Source organism: Anas platyrhynchos, chromosome 2 (genome assembly GCF_047663525.1).
Source record: "Anas platyrhynchos isolate ZD024472 breed Pekin duck chromosome 2, IASCAAS_PekinDuck_T2T, whole genome shotgun sequence".
Taxonomy (NCBI): Eukaryota; Metazoa; Chordata; class Aves; order Anseriformes; family Anatidae; genus Anas; species Anas platyrhynchos.
Window position 1 is genome coordinate 14,563,984 of NC_092588.1, and position 19,452 is coordinate 14,583,435.

At 50.7% G+C, this 19,452-nt stretch overlaps 1 long non-coding RNA gene across 3 annotated transcripts; it reads left to right on the plus strand.

Moving 5' to 3' along the window:
* Nucleotides 1-1,301: 1,301 nt before the first annotated feature.
* LOC140001817 (uncharacterized) lies at nucleotides 1,302-19,234 on the plus strand. 3 transcript variants are annotated; one of them, XR_011807357.1, is made up of 6 exons: nucleotides 1,302-1,777; nucleotides 1,878-2,120; nucleotides 12,320-12,973; nucleotides 13,074-13,315; nucleotides 17,723-17,890; nucleotides 18,477-19,234. It is a non-coding gene; the product is annotated as an uncharacterized lncRNA (long non-coding RNA). The 3 variants fall into 3 exon arrangements; XR_011807358.1 differs by having other exon boundaries at nucleotides 12,320-12,487; XR_011807359.1 differs by lacking the exon at nucleotides 17,723-17,890.
* The last annotated feature ends 218 nt before the right edge of the window (nucleotides 19,235-19,452 follow it).

Here is a 19,452-nt window from a genome sequence, read left to right on the forward strand (position 1 = left end):
TACAGCTTCCTGACTCTGCTGGTTTGTGAGCCTACTGGGGGCATGTCTCACCAGACCTGCTGTTCATGAACCAGAAAGAGATGTTGTGGGAGATACAGTGTCTGAGACCCTGTTGTAGCCGAGGCTGTACACCCCAGCTCGTTACATTCCTTGTAGAGTTTTGGTTTGAACCCTGGGTTGGGCTCCGTGGTGTGGAGCTGGAAAACCCGCTGGGGAGGCTTGGGTGGTTTCCCAGTGGTCGATTCCCAGCCAGCCCATAGAAGACCCCTAATTCCCTAGATCTTGCACAAACTCACTTGAGTTGGTTAGAGGGACCTGCTTGTGTGGAAGCCGTGTGGCATCCAGGGCAGCGTTCATAGCACAGGCAGTTTGGATGTGGTCTTGGACACTAGCTACATGTGTCTTTATGCTGTCTGGGAAGCCACAGATAAGGGGGAGTTAACGTTGCCAGATCCATCAGGGCTAGCTCTGGGGATCTCCGTAACAGATCCTTCTCCTGCATCGCTTGTATGCAGGCTGGGTTTTGAACAGATGCAGGCAAATTGGAGAACCCCGAGGTCTTAATGACAAGGGGTTCCCTTCTTTCTTGTGGGTCTATGCCACTGACCCAACAGGCAGCTAAAATGAAGCTATGCCACTCACCCTCTAGGCAGTTAATACGTTTATAAACATAGAAATGCTATCGCAGGTATTCCTCACCAAAGTGAAGGTGAAGGTGCAGATCTTACCACGGAGGTGTCCCTGTCTTGGTGGAGAAGGAGCACAGAACATCGACTGCCTCTTCTAGGTTTTCGATTTGTTCTTCTCCCCTCTTCTCTCCTCAGCCAACCCTGCTCCCCCCCACCTCGGCACTCCCTTTTTCCCTCACTCGAAGTTTTTTCCTAACATCAAATTTTTACCACTACCTCCTAACACTTTTATATCCTAAGCTTATCTGTCCCACCCTGGGATGACAATTAGCATGATTTGGGCAAAAAGTTGTGTATTGTAGTCTTGTATGGTTAGCATGTACTTCCTGAATCTCATTAAGAGTAAACTTTAATGTTCATTTTGTAACTAATGAAGAAAAAGGTTGGACTTCGGGCACTGCAGACTTCAGGATTCTGTTCTGATGCCCAAACAGGGTTTGGCACACAGCGGGTATGCTGCTTTTGTCCAGAACTAAAGCATGCAGGCCAAACTTTTCCAGTCTGCTCCAGGCACGTGGCAGGGCACCCTGGGGCAGGACAGCCCAGCCGTGAGCTCCAGGGAGCTATGGACCTCATGGATGTGGACCTTCTCAGGGGCACAGGTATGGTGGAAGCAAAAGACAGTGTTCAGCTCCAGGGGAAAGAGCGAGAAGTCCGCGCTGTGGCACTTGGGGACTCATGGACTCGCACGTCCCCACGTCGCTCAGGACCAAGGCTGGGGACCCATCTCCTTGGGAAACCAAGGACAGGGACTGTGACCACATGGCAGCCCTGTGCTATCAGGGGTAGTGTCTATTGTGACCCACAGTGGTGCCAAGCAACCGCCATGTGTCACTGCAGGGCTGACAGGCACAGCCTCAGTCACCCTCAAGCCAGAGCTGGCCCCAGCCCAGACCTGCAGCTCTCAGCAGGGTGCTGGGGCACCACTGCAGGTGGGCTCGAGCTGGATGGTCTTTAAGGTCCCTTCCAACACCAGCTCTTCTCTGATTCTATGAGGGAGGCACTGCACAAGGAAAATGAGGTGCTGTGCTGATGTCTGAGAACAGCAAACAACAAAACTAAGAGGAGGATTCAAACTAACAGAACTGGTAGGATTGAAGGAAAGACCAAAGAAAGAAAAGGTCATAATGAAAAGAAACAGCCAAACAAAACAAAATCAAGCAAAACCTGTCTTTTCCATTGTTGCAGGGTTGGGAACCTACACCGATGGACACAAACGTACTAGAGCAACAGCCTTGGAGGATTCTGAGGCAGCAACCCAAGGTTTCAGCTCTGTTCAGAGAATGCCAAAAGGAAAGGCTCCGGGAGATACATGGCAGAAGACTTACAGGGCAAACAGGACCAGACTTCAACAGATGGAGAAAAAGCTGGGGATCCTGTGAGAAATTTCAACTACCCTGTGAGAGCTACAGGACATGCAGACGCAGACAGGTAAGAAATAAAAGACGGGAATGCAACTGATGCCAGAACTAATGCAAGTAAGCAAAACTATTCCTAGTGTCTAATATGTTAAAGGCCAAAAGAGCGACAGGGCAGGAAGCAACCAGCAAACAAGCCAAAATTCTCTTTATCTAGCTTTGAGCTTTGCTAGTTTAGGATCCAGAGAGAAAAAATCTGTCTTGCTGGAAGCCTAAGCTTTTCTTGAAGCATGCCGAGGTGAGAAGGAAAGGGTAGCTACCAGGCATACACTTAGCAGTAAACTTGGCCAGACTTGTGGGGTCCCTCCGCGAAGGTCTTTGCAGCTGCTACCCAGAGCTAAATCTCTCACAGAAAGAAGCCAAAAGCTTTGCAGAAGCTTCCCTGGAGGAAGCAATGGTAGCTAGCAGGCATGCAGCTACCTACAAAGGAGAGCCAAAACTGGGAGACAGTGAACACGGAGCGGTAATCAGCTGGTCTTGAGAAGCAATTCTGCATCTGGAGCTAGTCCAGAAGTGTTGGAAATCATGATCAGCGAAGGTAGAGGAAGGTACCCAGGCAGGTACCTCGCTCCAAAATTGGCTAATGTTCTCGGGTACCTAGCCTGAAGGGATCTGCGGACCAAATCCACAAGTCGCTCTCTGTCTGGGAGAGGCCAAAACCTTCACAAGGTATGCCTGGGAGGAGGAACGGGTAGCTACTGGGCATGCACAGAATTCCCAATTCGGCCAACATTGAGGTAGCTACCCCAGATGGGTACGCTGCTTTTGTGCAGAACTAAGGCTGGGAGGGAAACCTTCTCCTAAGACCAATCTGCCCGAGGCCAAGGGAGTGACTGGGCAGGTAGCAACCTGCAAAGTAGCCAAAATTCTCCTTGACCTAGCCTAGAGTTTTTCTAGTTTAGGATCCAGAGAGAAAAAATGGGTCATCCTGGAAGCCTAAGCTTTTCTTGAAGCATGCCGAGGTGAGAAGGAAAGGGTAGCTACCAGGCATACACTTAGCAGTAAACTTGGCCAGACTTGTGGGGTCCCTCCGCGATTGTCTTTGCAGCTGCTACCCAGAGCTAAATCTCTCACAGAAAGAAGCCAAAAGCTTTGCAGAAGCTTCCCTGAAGGAAGCAATGGTAGCTCGTAGGCATGCAGCTACCTACAAAGGAGAGACAAAACTGGGAGACAGTGAACACGGAGCGGTAATCAGCTGGTCTTGAGAAGCAATTCTGCATCTGGAGCTAGTCCAGAAGTGTTGGAAATCATGATCAGCGAAGGTAGAGGAAGGTACCCAGGCAGGTACCTCGCTCCAAAATTGGCTAATGTTCTCGGGTACCTAGCCAGAAGGGATCTGCGGACCAAATCCACAAGTCGCTCTCTGTCTGGGAGAGGCCAAAACCTTCACAAAGTATGCCTGGGAGGAGGAACGGGTAGCTACTGGGCATGCACAGAATTCCCAATTCGGCCAACATTGAGGTAGCTACCCCAGATGGGTACGCTGCTTTTGTGCAGAACTAAGGTCGCGAGGGAAACCTTCTCCTAAGACCAATGTGCCAGAGGCCAAGGGAGTGACCGGGCAGGTAGCAACCTGCAAAGGAGCCAAAATTCTCCTTGACCTAGCCTAGAGTTTTTCTAGTTTAGGATCCAGAGAGAAAAAATGGGTCATCCTGGAAGCCTAAGCTTTTCTTGAAGCATGCCGAGGTGAGAAGGAAAGGGTAGCTACCAGGCATACACTTAGCAGTAAACTTGGCCAGACTTGTGGGGTCCCTCCGCGAAGGTCTTTGCAGCTGCTACCCAGAGCTAAATCTCTCGCAGAAAGCAGCCAAAAGCTTTGCAGAAGCTTCCCTTGAGGAAGCAATGGTAGCTAGCAGGCATGCAGCTACCTACAAAGGAGAGACAAAACTGGGAGACAGTGAACACGGAGCGGTAATCAGCTGGTCTTGAGAAGCAATTCTGCATCTGGAGCTAGTCCAGAAGTGTTGGAAATCATGATCAGCGAAGGTAGAGGAAGGTACCCAGGCAGGTACCTCGCTCCAAAATTGGCTAATGTTCTCGGGTACCTAGCCTGAAGGGATCTGCGGACCAAATCCACAAGTCGCTCTCTGTCTGGGAGAGGCCAAAACCTTCACAAAGTATGCCTGGGAGGAGGAACGGGTAGCTACTGGGCATGCACAGAATTCCCAATTCGGCCAACATTGAGGTAGCTACCCCAGATGGGTACGCTGCTTTTGTGCAGAACTAAGGTCGCGAGGGAAACCTTCTCCTAAGACCAATGTGCCAGAGGCCAAGGGAGTGACCGGGCAGGTAGCAACCTGCAAAGGAGCCAAAATTCTCCTTGACCTAGCCTAGAGTTTTTCTAGTTTAGGATCCAGAGAGAAAAAATGGGTCATCGTGGAAGCCTAAGCTTTTCTTGAAGCATGCCGAGGTGAGAAGGAAAGGGTAGCTACCAGGCATACACTTAGCAGTAAACTTGGCCAGACTTGTGGGGTCCCTCCGCGAAGGTCTTTGCAGCTGCTACCCAGAGCTAAATCTCTCGCAGAAAGAAGCCAAAAGCTTTGCAGAAGCTTCCCTGGAGGAAGCAATGGTAGCTAGCAGGCATGCAGCTACCTACAAAGGAGAGACAAAACTGGGAGACAGTGAACACGGAGCGGTAATCAGCTGGTCTTGAGAAGCAATTCTGCATCTGGAGCTAGTCCAGAAGTGTTGGAAATCATGATCAGCGAAGGTAGAGGAAGGTACCCAGGCAGGTACCTCGCTCCAAAATTGGCTAATGTTCTCGGGTACCTAGCCTGAAGGGATCTGCGGACCAAATCCACAAGTCGCTCTCTCTCTGGGAGAGGCCAAAACCTTCACAAGGTATGCCTGGGAGGAGGAACGGGTAGCTACTGGGCATGCACAGAATTCCCAATTCGGCCAACATTCAGGTAGCTACCCCAGATGGGTACGCTGCTTTTGTGCAGAACTAAGGCTGGGAGGGAAACCTTCTCCTAAGACCAATCTGCCCGAGGCCAAGGGAGTGACTGGGCAGGTAGCAACCTGCAAAGTAGCCAAAATTCTCCTTGACCTAGCCTAGAGTTTTTCTAGTTTAGGATCCAGAGAGAAAAAATGGGTCATCGTGGAAGCCTAAGCTTTTCTTGAAGCATGCCGAGGTGAGAAGGAAAGGGTAGCTACAAGGCATACACTTAGCAGTAAACTTGGCCAGACTTGTGGGGTCCCTCTGCGAAGGTCTTTGCAGCTGCTACCCAGAGCTAAATCTCTCACAGAAAGAAGCCAAAAGCTTTGCAGAAGCTTCCCTGAAGGAAGCAATGGTAGCTCGTAGGCATGCAGCTACCTACAAAGGAGAGCCAAAACTGGGAGACAGTGAACACGGAGCGGTAATCAGCTGGTCTTGAGAAGCAATTCTGCATCTGGAGCTAGTCCAGAAGTGTTGGAAATCATGATCAGCGAAGGTAGAGGAAGGTACCCAGGCAGGTACCTCGCTCCAAAATTGGCTAATGTTCTCGGGTACCTAGCCTGAAGGGATCTGCGGACCAAATCCACAAGTCGCTCTCTCTCTGGGAGAGGCCAAAACCTTCACAAAGTATGCCTGGGAGGAGGAACGGGTAGCTACTGGGCATGCACAGAATTCCCAATTCGGCCAACATTGAGGTAGCTACCCCAGATGGGTACGCTGCTTTTGTGCAGAACTAAGGTCGCGAGGGAAACCTTCTCCTAAGACCAATCTGCCAGAGGCCAAGGGAGTGACCGGGCAGGTAGCAACCTGCAAAGGAGCCAAAATTCTCCTTGACCTAGCCTAGAGTTTTTCTAGTTTAGGATCCAGAGAGAAAAAATGGGTCATCGTGGAAGCCTAAGCTTTTCTTGAAGCATGCCGAGGTGAGAAGGAAAGGGTAGCTACCAGGCATACACTTAGCAGTAAACTTGGCCAGACTTGTGGGGTCCCTCCGCGAAGGTCTTTGCAGCTGCTACCCAGAGCTAAATCTCTCACAGAAAGAAGCCAAAAGCTTTGCAGAAGCTTCCCTGGAGGAAGCAATGGTAGCTAGCAGGCATGCAGCTACCTACAAAGGAGAGCCAAAACTGGGAGACAGTGAACACGGAGCGGTAATCAGCTGGTCTTGAGAAGCAATTCTGCATCTGGAGCTAGTCCAGAAGTGTTGGAAATCATGATCAGCGAAGGTAGAGGAAGGTACCCAGGCAGGTACCTCGCTCCAAAATTGGCTAATGTTCTCGGGTACCTAGCCTGAAGGGATCTGCGGACCAAATCCACAAGTCGCTCTCTCTCTGGGAGAGGCCAAAACCTTCACAAGGTATGCCTGGGAGGAGGAACGGGTAGCTACTGGGCATGCACAGAATTCCCAATTCGGCCAACATTCAGGTAGCTACCCCAGATGGGTACGCTGCTTTTGTGCAGAACTAAGGCTGGGAGGGAAACCTTCTCCTAAGACCAATCTGCCCGAGGCCAAGGGAGTGACTGGGCAGGTAGCAACCTGCAAAGTAGCCAAAATTCTCCTTGACCTAGCCTAGAGTTTTTCTAGTTTAGGATCCAGAGAGAAAAAATGGGTCATCGTGGAAGCCTAAGCTTTTCTTGAAGCATGCCGAGGTGAGAAGGAAAGGGTAGCTACCAGGCATACACTTAGCAGTAAACTTGGCCAGACTTGTGGGGTCCCTCCGCGAAGGTCTTTGCAGCTGCTACCCAGAGCTAAATCTCTCACAGAAAGAAGCCAAAAGCTTTGCAGAAGCTTCCCTGAAGGAAGCAATGGTAGCTCGTAGGCATGCAGCTACCTACAAAGGAGAGCCAAAACTGGGAGACAGTGAACACGGAGCGGTAATCAGCTGGTCTTGAGAAGCAATTCTGCATCTGGAGCTAGTCCAGAAGTGTTGGAAATCATGATCAGCGAAGGTAGAGGAAGGTACCCAGGCAGGTACCTCGCTCCAAAATTGGCTAATGTTCTCGGGTACCTAGCCTGAAGGGATCTGCGGACCAAATCCACAAGTCGCTCTCTGTCTGGGAGAGGCCAAAACCTTCACAAAGTATGCCTGGGAGGAGGAACGGGTAGCTACTGGGCATGCACAGAATTCCCAATTCGGCCAACATTGAGGTAGCTACCCCAGATGGGTACGCTGCTTTTGTGCAGAACTAAGGCTGGGAGGGAAACCTTCTCCTAAGACCAATGTGCCAGAGGCCAAGGGAGTGACCGGGCAGGTAGCAACCTGCAAAGTAGCCAAAATTCTGCTTGACCTAGCCTAGAGTTTTTCTAGTTTAGGATCCAGAGAGAAAAAATGGGTCATCCTGGAAGCCTAAGCTTTTCGTGAAGCATGCCGAGGTGAGAAGGAAAGGGTAGCTACCAGGCATACTCTTACCAGTAAACTTGGCCAGACTTGTGGGGTTCCTCCCCGAAGGTCTTTGCAGCTGCTACCCAGAGCTAAATCTCTCACAGAAAGAAGCCAAAAGCTTTGCAGAAGCTTCCCTGGAGGAAGCAATGGTAGCTAGCAGGCATGCAGCTACCTACAAAGGAGAGACAAAACTGGGAGACAGTGAACACGGAGCGGTAATCAGCTGGTCTTGAGAAGCAATTCTGCATCTGGAGCTAGTCCAGAAGTGTTGGAAATCATGATCAGCGAAGGTAGAGGAAGGTACCCAGGCAGGTACCTCGCTCCAAAATTGGCTAATGTTCTCGGGTACCTAGCCTGAAGGGGTCTGCGGACCAAATCCACAAGTCGCTCTCTGTCTGGGAGAGGCCAAAACCTTCACAAAGTATGCCTGGGAGGAGGAACGGGTAGCTACTGGGCATGCACAGAATTCCCAATTCGGCCAACATTGAGGTAGCTACCCCAGATGGGTACGCTGCTTTTGTGCAGAACTAAGGCTGGGAGGGAAACCTTCTCCTAAGACCAATCTGCCCGAGGCCAAGGGAGTGACCGGGCAGGTAGCAACCTGCAAAGTAGCCAAAATTCTCCTTGACCTAGCCTAGAGTTTTTCTAGTTTAGGATCCAGAGAGAAAAAATCGGTCATCGTGGAAGCCTAAGCTTTTCTTGAAGCATGCCGAGGTGAGAAGGAAAGGGTAGCTACCAGGCATACACTTAGCAGTAAACTTGGCCAGACTTGTGGGGTCTCTCCGCGAAGGTCTTTGCAGCTGCTACCCAGAGCTAAATCTCTCGCAGAAAGCAGCCAAAAGCTTTGCAGAAGCTTCCCTTGAGGAAGCAATGGTAGCTAGCATGCATGCAGCTACCTACAAAGGAGAGCCAAAACTGGGAGACAGTGAACACGGAGCGGTAATCAGCTGGTCTTGAGAAGCAATTCTGCATCTGGAGCTAGTCCAGAAGTGTTGGAAATCATGATCAGCGAAGGTAGAGGAAGGTACCCAGGCAGGTACCTCGCTCCAAAATTGGCTAATGTTCTCGGGTACCTAGCCTGAAGGGATCTGCGGACCAAATCCACAAGTCGCTCTCTGTCTGGGAGAGGCCAAAACCTTCACAAAGTATGCCTGGGAGGAGGAACGGGTAGCTACTGGGCATGCACAGAATTCCCAATTCGGCCAACATTGAGGTAGCTACCCCAGATGGGTACGCTGCTTTTGTGCAGAACTAAGGTCGCGAGGGAAACCTTCTCCTAAGACCAATCTGCCAGAGGCCAAGGGAGTGACCGGGCAGGTAGCAACCTGCAAAGGAGCCAAAATTCTCCTTGACCTAGCCTAGAGTTTTTCTAGTTTAGGATCCAGAGAGAAAAAATGGGTCATCGTGGAAGCCTAAGCTTTTCTTGAAGCATGCCGAGGTGAGAAGGAAAGGGTAGCTACCAGGCATACACTTAGCAGTAAACTTGGCCAGACTTGTGGGGTCCCTCCGCGAAGGTCTTTGCAGCTGCTACCCAGAGCTAAATCTCTCGCAGAAAGAAGCCAAAAGCTTTGCAGAAGCTTCCCTGGAGGAAGCAATGGTAGCTAGCAGGCATGCAGCTACCTACAAAGGAGAGCCAAAACTGGGAGACAGTGAACACGGAGCGGTAATCAGCTGGTCTTGAGAAGCAATTCTGCATCTGGAGCTAGTCCAGAAGTGTTGGAAATCATGATCAGCGAAGGTAGAGGAAGGTACCCAGGCAGGTACCTCGCTCCAAAATTGGCTAATGTTCTCGGGTACCTAGCCTGAAGGGGTCTGCGGACCAAATCCACAAGTCGCTCTCTCTCTGGGAGAGGCCAAAACCTTCACAAAGTATGCCTGGGAGGAGGAACGGGTAGCTACTGGGCATGCACAGAATTCCCAATTCGGCCAACATTGAGGTAGCTACCCCAGATGGGTACGCTGCTTTTGTGCAGAACTAAGGCTGGGAGGGAAACCTTCTCCTAAGACCAATCTGCCAGAGGCTAAGGGAGTGACCGGGCAGGTAGCAACCTGCAAAGTAGCCAAAATTCTCCTTGACCTAGCCTAGAGTTTTTCTAGTTTAGGATCCAGAGAGAAAAAATGGGTCATCCTGGAAGCCTAAGCTTTTCGTGAAGCATGCCGAGGTGAGAAGGAAAGGGTAGCTACCAGGCATACACTTAGCAGTAAACTTGGCCAGACTTGTGGGGTCCCTCCGCGAAGGTCTTTGCAGCTGCTACCCAGAGCTAAATCTCTCACAGAAAGAAGCCAAAAGCTTTGCAGAAGCTTCCCTGGAGGAAGCAATGGTAGCTAGCAGGCATGCAGCTACCTACAAAGGAGAGCCAAAACTGGGAGACAGTGAACACGGAGCGGTAATCAGCTGGTCTTGAGAAGCAATTCTGCATCTGGAGCTAGTCCAGAAGTGTTGGAAATCATGATCAGCGAAGGTAGAGGAAGGTACCCAGGCAGGTACCTCGCTCCAAAATTGGCTAATGTTCTCGGGTACCTAGCCTGAAGGGATCTGCGGACCAAATCCACAAGTCGCTCTCTCTCTGGGAGAGGCCAAAACCTTCACAAGGTATGCCTGGGAGGAGGAACGGGTAGCTACTGGGCATGCACAGAATTCCCAATTCGGCCAACATTGAGGTAGCTACCCCAGATGGGTACGCTGCTTTTGTGCAGAACTAAGGCTGGGAGGGAAACCTTCTCCTAAGACCAATGTGCCAGAGGCCAAGGGAGTGACCGGGCAGGTAGCAACCTGCAAAGTAGCCAAAATTCTGCTTGACCTAGCCTAGAGTTTTTCTAGTTTAGGATCCAGAGAGAAAAAATGGGTCATCGTGGAAGCCTAAGCTTTTCTTGAAGCATGCCGAGGTGAGAAGGAAAGGGTAGCTACCAGGCATACACTTAGCAGTAAACTTGGCCAGACTTGTGGGGTCCCTCCGCGAAGGTCTTTGCAGCTGCTACCCAGAGCTAAATGTCTCACAGAAAGAAGCCAAAAGCTTTGCAGAAGCTTCCCTGAAGGAAGCAATGGTAGCTCGTAGGCATGCAGCTACCTACAAAGGAGAGCCAAAACTGGGAGACAGTGAACACGGAGCGGTAATCAGCTGGTCTTGAGAAGCAATTCTGCATCTGGAGCTAGTCCAGAAGTGTTGGAAATCATGATCAGCGAAGGTAGAGGAAGGTACCCAGGCAGGTACCTCGCTCCAAAATTGGCTAATGTTCTCGGGTACCTAGCCTGAAGGGATCTGCGGACCAAATCCACAAGTCGCTCTCTGTCTGGGAGAGGCCAAAACCTTCACAAAGTATGCCTGGGAGGAGGAACGGGTAGCTACTGGGCATGCACAGAATTCCCAATTCGGCCAACATTGAGGTAGCCAAAGGACAAGGTGCAACATCCATAAAGTTTGGCACAGGGTGTTCCGCACCTATATGCCAAGGAACTTCTTCACCGTGATAGTGATATAGCTGGGAACAGGCTGCCCAGGGAGGTTGTGCAGTCTCCTTCTCTGGAGTCATTCAAGAGCCTTCTAGCTGCCTACCTGTGCAATCTGCTGTAGGGAACCTACTTTGTATTGGGTTGGACCCGCTGATCTCTGGAGCTCCCTTTCAACCGCTACTATTCTGTGATTCTATAAGCAGCTGATGGAAGTCGCAGAATCGCCAGCACTTCTTGTGGGTGCCGTCAACTTTCCAGACATATGCTGGAAATTTGGTGCAGCCCCGAGGAAGCAGTCTAGGTGGTTCCTGGAGTGTGTGGATACAGCTTCCTGACTCTGCTGGTTTGTGAGCCTACTGGGGGCATGTCTCACCAGACCTGCTGTTCATGAACCAGAAAGAGATGTTGTGGGAGATACGGTGTCTGAGACCCTGTTGTAGCCGAGGCTGTACACCCCAGCTCGTTACATTCCTTGTAGAGTTTTGGTTTGAACCCTGGGTTGGGCTCCGTGGTGTGGAGCTGGAAAACCCGCTGGGGAGGCTTGGGTGGTTTCCCAGTGGTCGATTCCCAGCCAGCCCATAGAAGACCCCTAATTCCCTAGATCTTGCACAAACTCACTTGAGTTGGTTAGAGGGACCTGCTTGTGTGGAAGCCGTGTGGCATCCAGGGCAGCGTTCATAGCACAGGCAGTTTGGATGTGGTCTTGGACACTAGCTACATGTGTCTTTATGCTGTCTGGGAAGCCACAGATAAGGGGGAGTTAACGTTGCCAGATCCATCAGGGCTAGCTCTGGGGATCTCCGTAACAGATCCTTCTCCTGCATCGCTTGTATGCAGGCTGGGTTTTGAACAGATGCAGGCAAATTGGAGAACCCCGAGGTCTTAATGACAAGGGGTTCCCTTCTTTCTTGTGGGTCTATGCCACTGACCCAACAGGCAGCTAAAATGAAGCTATGCCACTCACCCTCTAGGCAGTTAATACGTTTATAAACATAGAAATGCTATCGCAGGTATTCCTCACCAAAGTGAAGGTGAAGGTGCAGATCTTACCACGGAGGTGTCCCTGTCTTGGTGGAGAAGGAGCACAGAACATCGACTGCCTCTTCTAGGTTTTCGATTTGTTCTTCTCCCCTCTTCTCTCCTCAGCCAACCCTGCTCCCCCCCACCTCGGCACTCCCTTTTTCCCTCACTCGAAGTTTTTTCCTAACATCAAATTTTTACCACTACCTCCTAACACTTTTATATCCTAAGCTTATCTGTCCCACCCTGGGATGACAATTAGCATGATTTGGGCAAAAAGTTGTGTATTGTAGTCTTGTATGGTTAGCATGTACTTCCTGAATCTCATTAAGAGTAAACTTTAATGTTCATTTTGTAACTAATGAAGAAAAAGGTTGGACTTCGGGCACTGCAGACTTCAGGATTCTGTTCTGATGCCCAAACAGGGTTTGGCACACAGCGGGTATGCTGCTTTTGTCCAGAACTAAAGCATGCAGGCCAAACTTTTCCAGTCTGCTCCAGGCACGTGGCAGGGCACCCTGGGGCAGGACAGCCCAGCCGTGAGCTCCAGGGAGCTATGGACCTCATGGATGTGGACCTTCTCAGGGGCACAGGTATGGTGGAAGCAAAAGACAGTGTTCAGCTCCAGGGGAAAGAGCGAGAAGTCCGCGCTGTGGCACTTGGGGACTCATGGACTCGCACGTCCCCACGTCGCTCAGGACCAAGGCTGGGGACCCATCTCCTTGGGAAACCAAGGACAGGGACTGTGACCACATGGCAGCCCTGTGCTATCAGGGGTAGTGTCTATTGTGACCCACAGTGGTGCCAAGCAACCGCCATGTGTCACTGCAGGGCTGACAGGCACAGCCTCAGTCACCCTCAAGCCAGAGCTGGCCCCAGCCCAGACCTGCAGCTCTCAGCAGGGTGCTGGGGCACCACTGCAGGTGGGCTCGAGCTGGATGGTCTTTAAGGTCCCTTCCAACACCAGCTCTTCTCTGATTCTATGAGGGAGGCACTGCACAAGGAAAATGAGGTGCTGTGCTGATGTCTGAGAACAGCAAACAACAAAACTAAGAGGAGGATTCAAACTAACAGAACTGGTAGGATTGAAGGAAAGACCAAAGAAAGAAAAGGTCATAATGAAAAGAAACAGCCAAACAAAACAAAATCAAGCAAAACCTGTCTTTTCCATTGTTGCAGGGTTGGGAACCTACACCGATGGACACAAACGTACTAGAGCAAAGCCTTGGAGGATTCTGAGGCAGCAACCCAAGGTTTCAGCTCTGTTCAGAGAATGCCAAAAGGAAAGGCTCCGGGAGATACGTGGCAGAAGACTTACAGGGCAAACAGGACCAGACTTCAACAGATGGAGAAAAAGCTGGGGATCCTGTGAGAAATTTCAACTACCCTGTGAGAGCTACAGGACATGCAGACGCAGACAGGTAAGAAATAAAAGACGGGAATGCAACTGATGCCAGAACTAATGCAAGTAAGCAAAACTATTCCTAGTGTCTAATATGTTAAAGGCCAAAAGAGCGACAGGGCAGGAAGCAACCAGCAAACAAGCCAAAATTCTCTTTATCTAGCTTTGAGCTTTGCGAGTTTAGGATCCAGAGAGAAAAAATCTGTCTTGCTGGAAGCCTAAGCTTTTCTTGAAGCATGCCGAGGTGAGAAGGAAAGGGTAGCTACCAGGCATACACTTACCAGTAAACTTGGCCAGACTTGTGGGGTCCCTCCGCGAAGGTCTTTGCAGCTGCTACCCAGAGCTAAATCTCTTGAAGAAAGAAACCAAAACCTTTGCAGAAGCTTCCCTTGAGGAAGCAATGGTAGCTAGCAGGCATGCAGCTACCTACAAAGGAGAGCCAAAACTGGGAGACAGTGAACACGGAGCGGTAATCAGCTGGTCTTGAGAAGCAATTCTGCATCTGGAGCTAGTCCAGAAGTGTTGGAAATCATGATCAGCGAAGGTAGAGGAAGGTACCCAGGCAGGTACCTCACTCCAAAATTGGCTAATGTTCTCGGGTACCTAGCCTGAAGGGGTCTGCGGACCAAATCCACAAGTCGCTCTCTGTCTGGGAGAGGCCAAAACCTTCACAAGGTATGCCTGAGAGGAGGAACGGGTAGCTACTGGGCATGCACAGAATTCCCAATTCGGCCAACATTCAGGTAGCTACCCCAGATGGGTACGCTGCTTTTGTGCAGAACTAAGGCTGGGAGGGAAACCTTCTCCTAAGACCAATGTGCCAGAGGCCAAGGGAGTGACCGGGCAGGTAGCAACCTGCAAAGGAGCCAAAATTCTCCTTGACCTAGCCTAGAGTTTTTCTAGTTTAGGATCCAGAGAGAAAAAATGGGTCATCCTGGAAGCCTAAGCTTTTCTTGAAGCATGCCGAGGTGAGAAGGAAAGGGTAGCTACCAGGCATACACTTAGCAGTAAACTTGGCCAGACTTGTGGGGTCCCTCCGCGAAGGTCTTTGCAGCTGCTACCCAGAGCTAAATCTCTCGCAGAAAGAAGCCAAAAGCTTTGCAGAAGCTTCCCTGGAGGAAGCAATGGTAGCTAGCAGGCATGCAGCTACCTACAAAGGAGAGCCAAAACTGGGAGACAGTGAACACGGAGCGGTAATCAGCTGGTCTTGAGAAGCAATTCTGCATCTGGAGCTAGTCCAGAAGTGTTGGAAATCATGATCAGCGAAGGTAGAGGAAGGTACCCAGGCAGGTACCTCGCTCCAAAATTGGCTAATGTTCTCGGGTACCTAGCCTGAAGGGATCTGCGGACCAAATCCACAAGTCGCTCTCTCTCTGGGAGAGGCCAAAACCTTCACAAGGTATGCCTGGGAGGAGGAACGGGTAGCTACTGGGCATGCACAGAATTCCCAATTCGGCCAACATTGAGGTAGCTACCCCAGATGGGTACGCTGCTTTTGTGCAGAACTAAGGCTGGGAGGGAAACCTTCTCCTAAGACCAATCTGCCAGAGGCCAAGGGAGTGACCGGGCAGGTAGCAACCTGCAAAGGAGCCAAAATTCTCCTTGACCTAGCCTAGAGTTTTTCTAGTTTAGGATCCAGAGAGAAAAAATGGGTCATCGTGGAAGCCTAAGCTTTTCTTGAAGCATGCCGAGGTGAGAAGGAAAGGGTAGCTACCAGGCATACACTTAGCAGTAAACTTGGCCAGACTTGTGGGGTCCCTCCGCGAAGGTCTTTGCAGCTGCTACCCAGAGCTAAATCTCTCACAGAAAGAAGCCAAAAGCTTTGCAGAAGCTTCCCTGGAGGAAGCAATGGTAGCTAGCAGGCATGCAGCTACCTACAAAGGAGAGCCAAAACTGGGAGACAGTGAACACGGAGCGGTAATCAGCTGGTCTTGAGAAGCAATTCTGCATCTGGAGCTAGTCCAGAAGTGTTGGAAATCATGATCAGCGAAGGTAGAGGAAGGTACCCAGGCAGGTACCTCGCTCCAAAATTGGCTAATGTTCTCGGGTACCTAGCCTGAAGGGGTCTGCGGACCAAATCCACAAGTCGCTCTCTCTCTGGGAGAGGCCAAAACCTTCACAAAGTATGCCTGGGAGGAGGAACGGGTAGCTACTGGGCATGCACAGAATTCCCAATTCGGCCAACATTGAGGTAGCTACCCCAGATGGGTACGCTGCTTTTGTGCAGAACTAAGGCTGGGAGGGAAACCTTCTCCTAAGACCAATGTGCCAGAGGCCAAGGGAGTGACCGGGCAGGTAGCAACCTGCAAAGTAGCCAAAATTCTGCTTGACCTAGCCTAGAGTTTTTCTAGTTTAGGATCCAGAGAGAAAAAATGGGTCATCGTGGAAGCCTAAGCTTTTCTTGAAGCATGCCGAGGTGAGAAGGAAAGGGTAGCTACCAGGCATACACTTAGCAGTAAACTTGGCCAGACTTGTGGGGTCCCTCCGCGAAGGTCTTTGCAGCTGCTACCCAGAGCTAAATGTCTCACAGAAAGAAGCCAAAAGCTTTGCAGAAGCTTCCCTGAAGGAAGCAATGGTAGCTCGTAGGCATGCAGCTACCTACAAAGGAGAGCCAAAACTGGGAGACAGTGAACACGGAGCGGTAATCAGCTGGTCTTGAGAAGCAATTCTGCATCTGGAGCTAGTCCAGAAGTGTTGGAAATCATGATCAGCGAAGGTAGAGGAAGGTACCCAGGCAGGTACCTCGCTCCAAAATTGGCTAATGTTCTCGGGTACCTAGCCTGAAGGGGTCTGCGGACCAAATCCACAAGTCGCTCTCTGTCTGGGAGAGGCCAAAACCTTCACAAAGTATGCCTGGGAGGAGGAACGGGTAGCTACTGGGCATGCACAGAATTCCCAATTCGGCCAAAATTGAGGTAGCCAAAGGACAAGGTGCAACATCCATAAAGTTTGGCACAGGGTGTTCCGCACCTATATGCCAAGGAACTTCTTCACCGTGATAGTGATATAGCTGGGAACAGGCTGCCCAGGGAGGTTGTGCAGTCTCCTTCTCTGGAGTCATTCAAGAGCCTTCTAGCTGCCTACCTGTGCAATCTGCTGTAGGGAACCTACTTTGTAGTGGGTTGGACCCGCTGATCTCTGGAGCTCCCTTTCAACCGCTACTATTCTGTGATTCTATAAGCAGCTGATGGAAGTCGCAGAATCGCCAGCACTTCTTGTGGGTGCCGTCAACTTTCCAGACATATGCTGGAAATTTGGTGCAGCCCCGAGGAAGCAGTCTAGGTGGTTCCTGGAGTGTGTGGATACAGCTTCCTGACTCTGCTGGTTTGTGAGCCTACTGGGGGCATGTCTCACCAGACCTGCTGTTCATGAACCAGAAAGAGATGTTGTGGGAGATACGGTGTCTGAGACCCTGTTGTAGCCGAGGCTGTACACCCCAGCTCGTTACATTCCTTGTAGAGTTTTGGTTTGAACCCTGGGTTGGGCTCCGTGGTGTGGAGCTGGAAAACCCGCTGGGGAGGCTTGGGTGGTTTCCCAGTGGTCGATTCCCAGCCAGCCCATAGAAGACCCCTAATTCCCTAGATCTTGCACAAACTCACTTGAGTTGGTTAGAGGGACCTGCTTGTGTGGAAGCCGTGTGGCATCCAGGGCAGCGTTCATAGCACAGGCAGTTTGGATGTGGTCTTGGACACTAGCTACATGTGTCTTTATGCTGTCTGGGAAGCCACAGATAAGGGGCAGTTAACGTTGCCAGATCCATCAGGGCTAGCTCTGGGGATCTCCGTAACAGATCCTTCTCCTGCATCGCTTGTATGCAGGCTGGGTTTTGAACAGATGCAGGCAAATTGGAGAACCCCGAGGTCTTAATGACAAGGGGTTCCCTTCTTTCTTGTGGGTCTATGCCACTGACCCAACAGGCAGCTAAAATGAAGCTATGCCACTCACCCTCTAGGCAGTTAATACGTTTATAAACATAGAAATGCTATCGCAGGTATTCCTCACCAAAGTGAAGGTGAAGGTGCAGAGCTTACCACGGAGGTGTCCCTGTCTTGGTGGAGAAGGAGCACAGAACATCGACTGCCTCTTCTAGGTTTTCGATTTGTTCTTCTCCCCTCTTCTCTCCTCAGCCAACCCTGCTCCCCCCCACCTCGGCACTCCCTTTTTCCCTCACTCGAAGTTTTTTCCTAACATCAAATTTTTACCACTACCTCCTAACACTTTTATATCCTAAGCTTATCTGTCCCACCCTGGGATGACAATTAGCATGATTTGGGCAAAAAGTTGTGTATTGTAGTCTTGTATGGTTAGCATGTACTTCCTGAATCTCATTAAGAGTAAACTTTAATGTTCATTTTGTAACTAATGAAGAAAAAGGTTGGACTTCGGGCACTGCAGACTTCAGGATTCTGTTCTGATGCCCAAACAGGGTTTGGCACACAGCGGGTATGCTGCTTTTGTCCAGAACTAAAGCATGCAGGCCAAACTTTTCCAGTCTGCTCCAGGCACGTGGCAGGGCACCCTGGGGCAGGACAGCCCAGCCGTGAGCTCCAGGGAGCTATGGACCTCATGGATGTGGACCTTCTCAGGGGCACAGGTATGGTGGAAGCAAAAGACAGTGTTCAGCTCCAGGGGAAAGAGCGAGAAGTCCGCGCTGTGGCACTTGGGGACTCATGGACTCGCACGTCCCCACGTCGCTCAGGACCAAGGCTGGGGACCCATCTCCTTGGGAAACCAAGGACAGGGACTGTGACCACATGGCAGCCCTGTGCTATCAGGGGTAGTGTCTATTGTGACCCACAGTGGTGCCAAGCAACCGCCATGTGTCACTGCAGGGCTGACAGGCACAGCCTCAGTCACCCTCAAGCCAGAGCTGGCCCCAGCCCAGACCTGCAGCTCTCAGCAGGGTGCTGGGGCACCACTGCAGGTGGGCTCGAGCTGGATGGTCTTTAAGGTCCCTTCCAACACCAGCTCTTCTCTGATTCTATGAGGGAGGCACTGCACAAGGAAAATGAGGTGCTGTGCTGATGTCTTAGAACAGCAAACAACAAAACTAAGAGGAGGATTCAAACTAACAGAACTGGTAGGATTGAAGGAAAGACCAAAGAAAGAAAAGGTCATAATGAAAAGAAACAGCCAAACAAAACAAAATCAAGCAAAACCTGTCTTTTCCATTGTTGCAGGGTTGGGAACCTACACCGATGGACACAAACGTACTAGAGCAAAGCCTTGGAGGATTCTGAGGCAGCAACCCAAGGTTTCAGCTCTGTTCAGAGAATGCCAAAAGGAAAGGCTCCGGGAGATACGTGGCAGAAGACTTACAGGGCAAACAGGACCAGACTTCAACAGATGGAGAAAAAGCTGGGGATCCTGTGAGAAATTTCAACTACCCTGTGAGAGCTACAGGACATGCAGACGCAGACAGGTAAGAAATAAAAGACGGGAATGCAACTGATGCCAGAACTAATGCAAGTAAGCAAAACTAGTCCTAGTGTCTAATATGTTAAAGGCCAAAAGAGCGACAGGGCAGGAAGCAACCAGCAAACAAGCCAAAATTCTCTTTATCTAGCTTTGAGCTTTGCGAGTTTAGGATCCAGAGAGAAAAAATCTGTCTTGCTGGAAGCCTAAGCTTTTCTTGAAGCATGCCGAGGTGAGAAGGAAAGGGTAGCTACCAGGCATACACTTAGCAGTAAACTTGGCCAGACTTGTGGGGTCCCTCCGCGAAGGTCTTTGCAGCTGCTACCCAGAGCTAAATCTCTTGAAGAAAGAAACCAAAACCTTTGCAGAAGCTTCCCTTGAGGAAGCAATGGTAGCTAGCAGGCATGCAGCTACCTACAAAGGAGAGCCAAAACTGGGAGACAGTGAACACGGAGCGGTAATCAGCTGGTCTTGAGAAGCAATTCTGCATCTGGAGCTAGTCCAGAAGTGTTGGAAATCATGATCAGCGAAGGTAGAGGAAGGTACCCAGGCAGGTACCTCGCTCCAAAATTGGCTAATGTTCTCGGGTACCTAGCCTGAAGGGATCTGCGGACCAAATCCACAAGTCGCTCTCTGTCTGGGAGAGGCCAAAACCTTCACAAGGTATGCCTGAGAGGAGGAACGGGTAGCTACTGGGCATGCACAGAATTCCCAATTCGGCCAACATTCAGGTAGCTACCC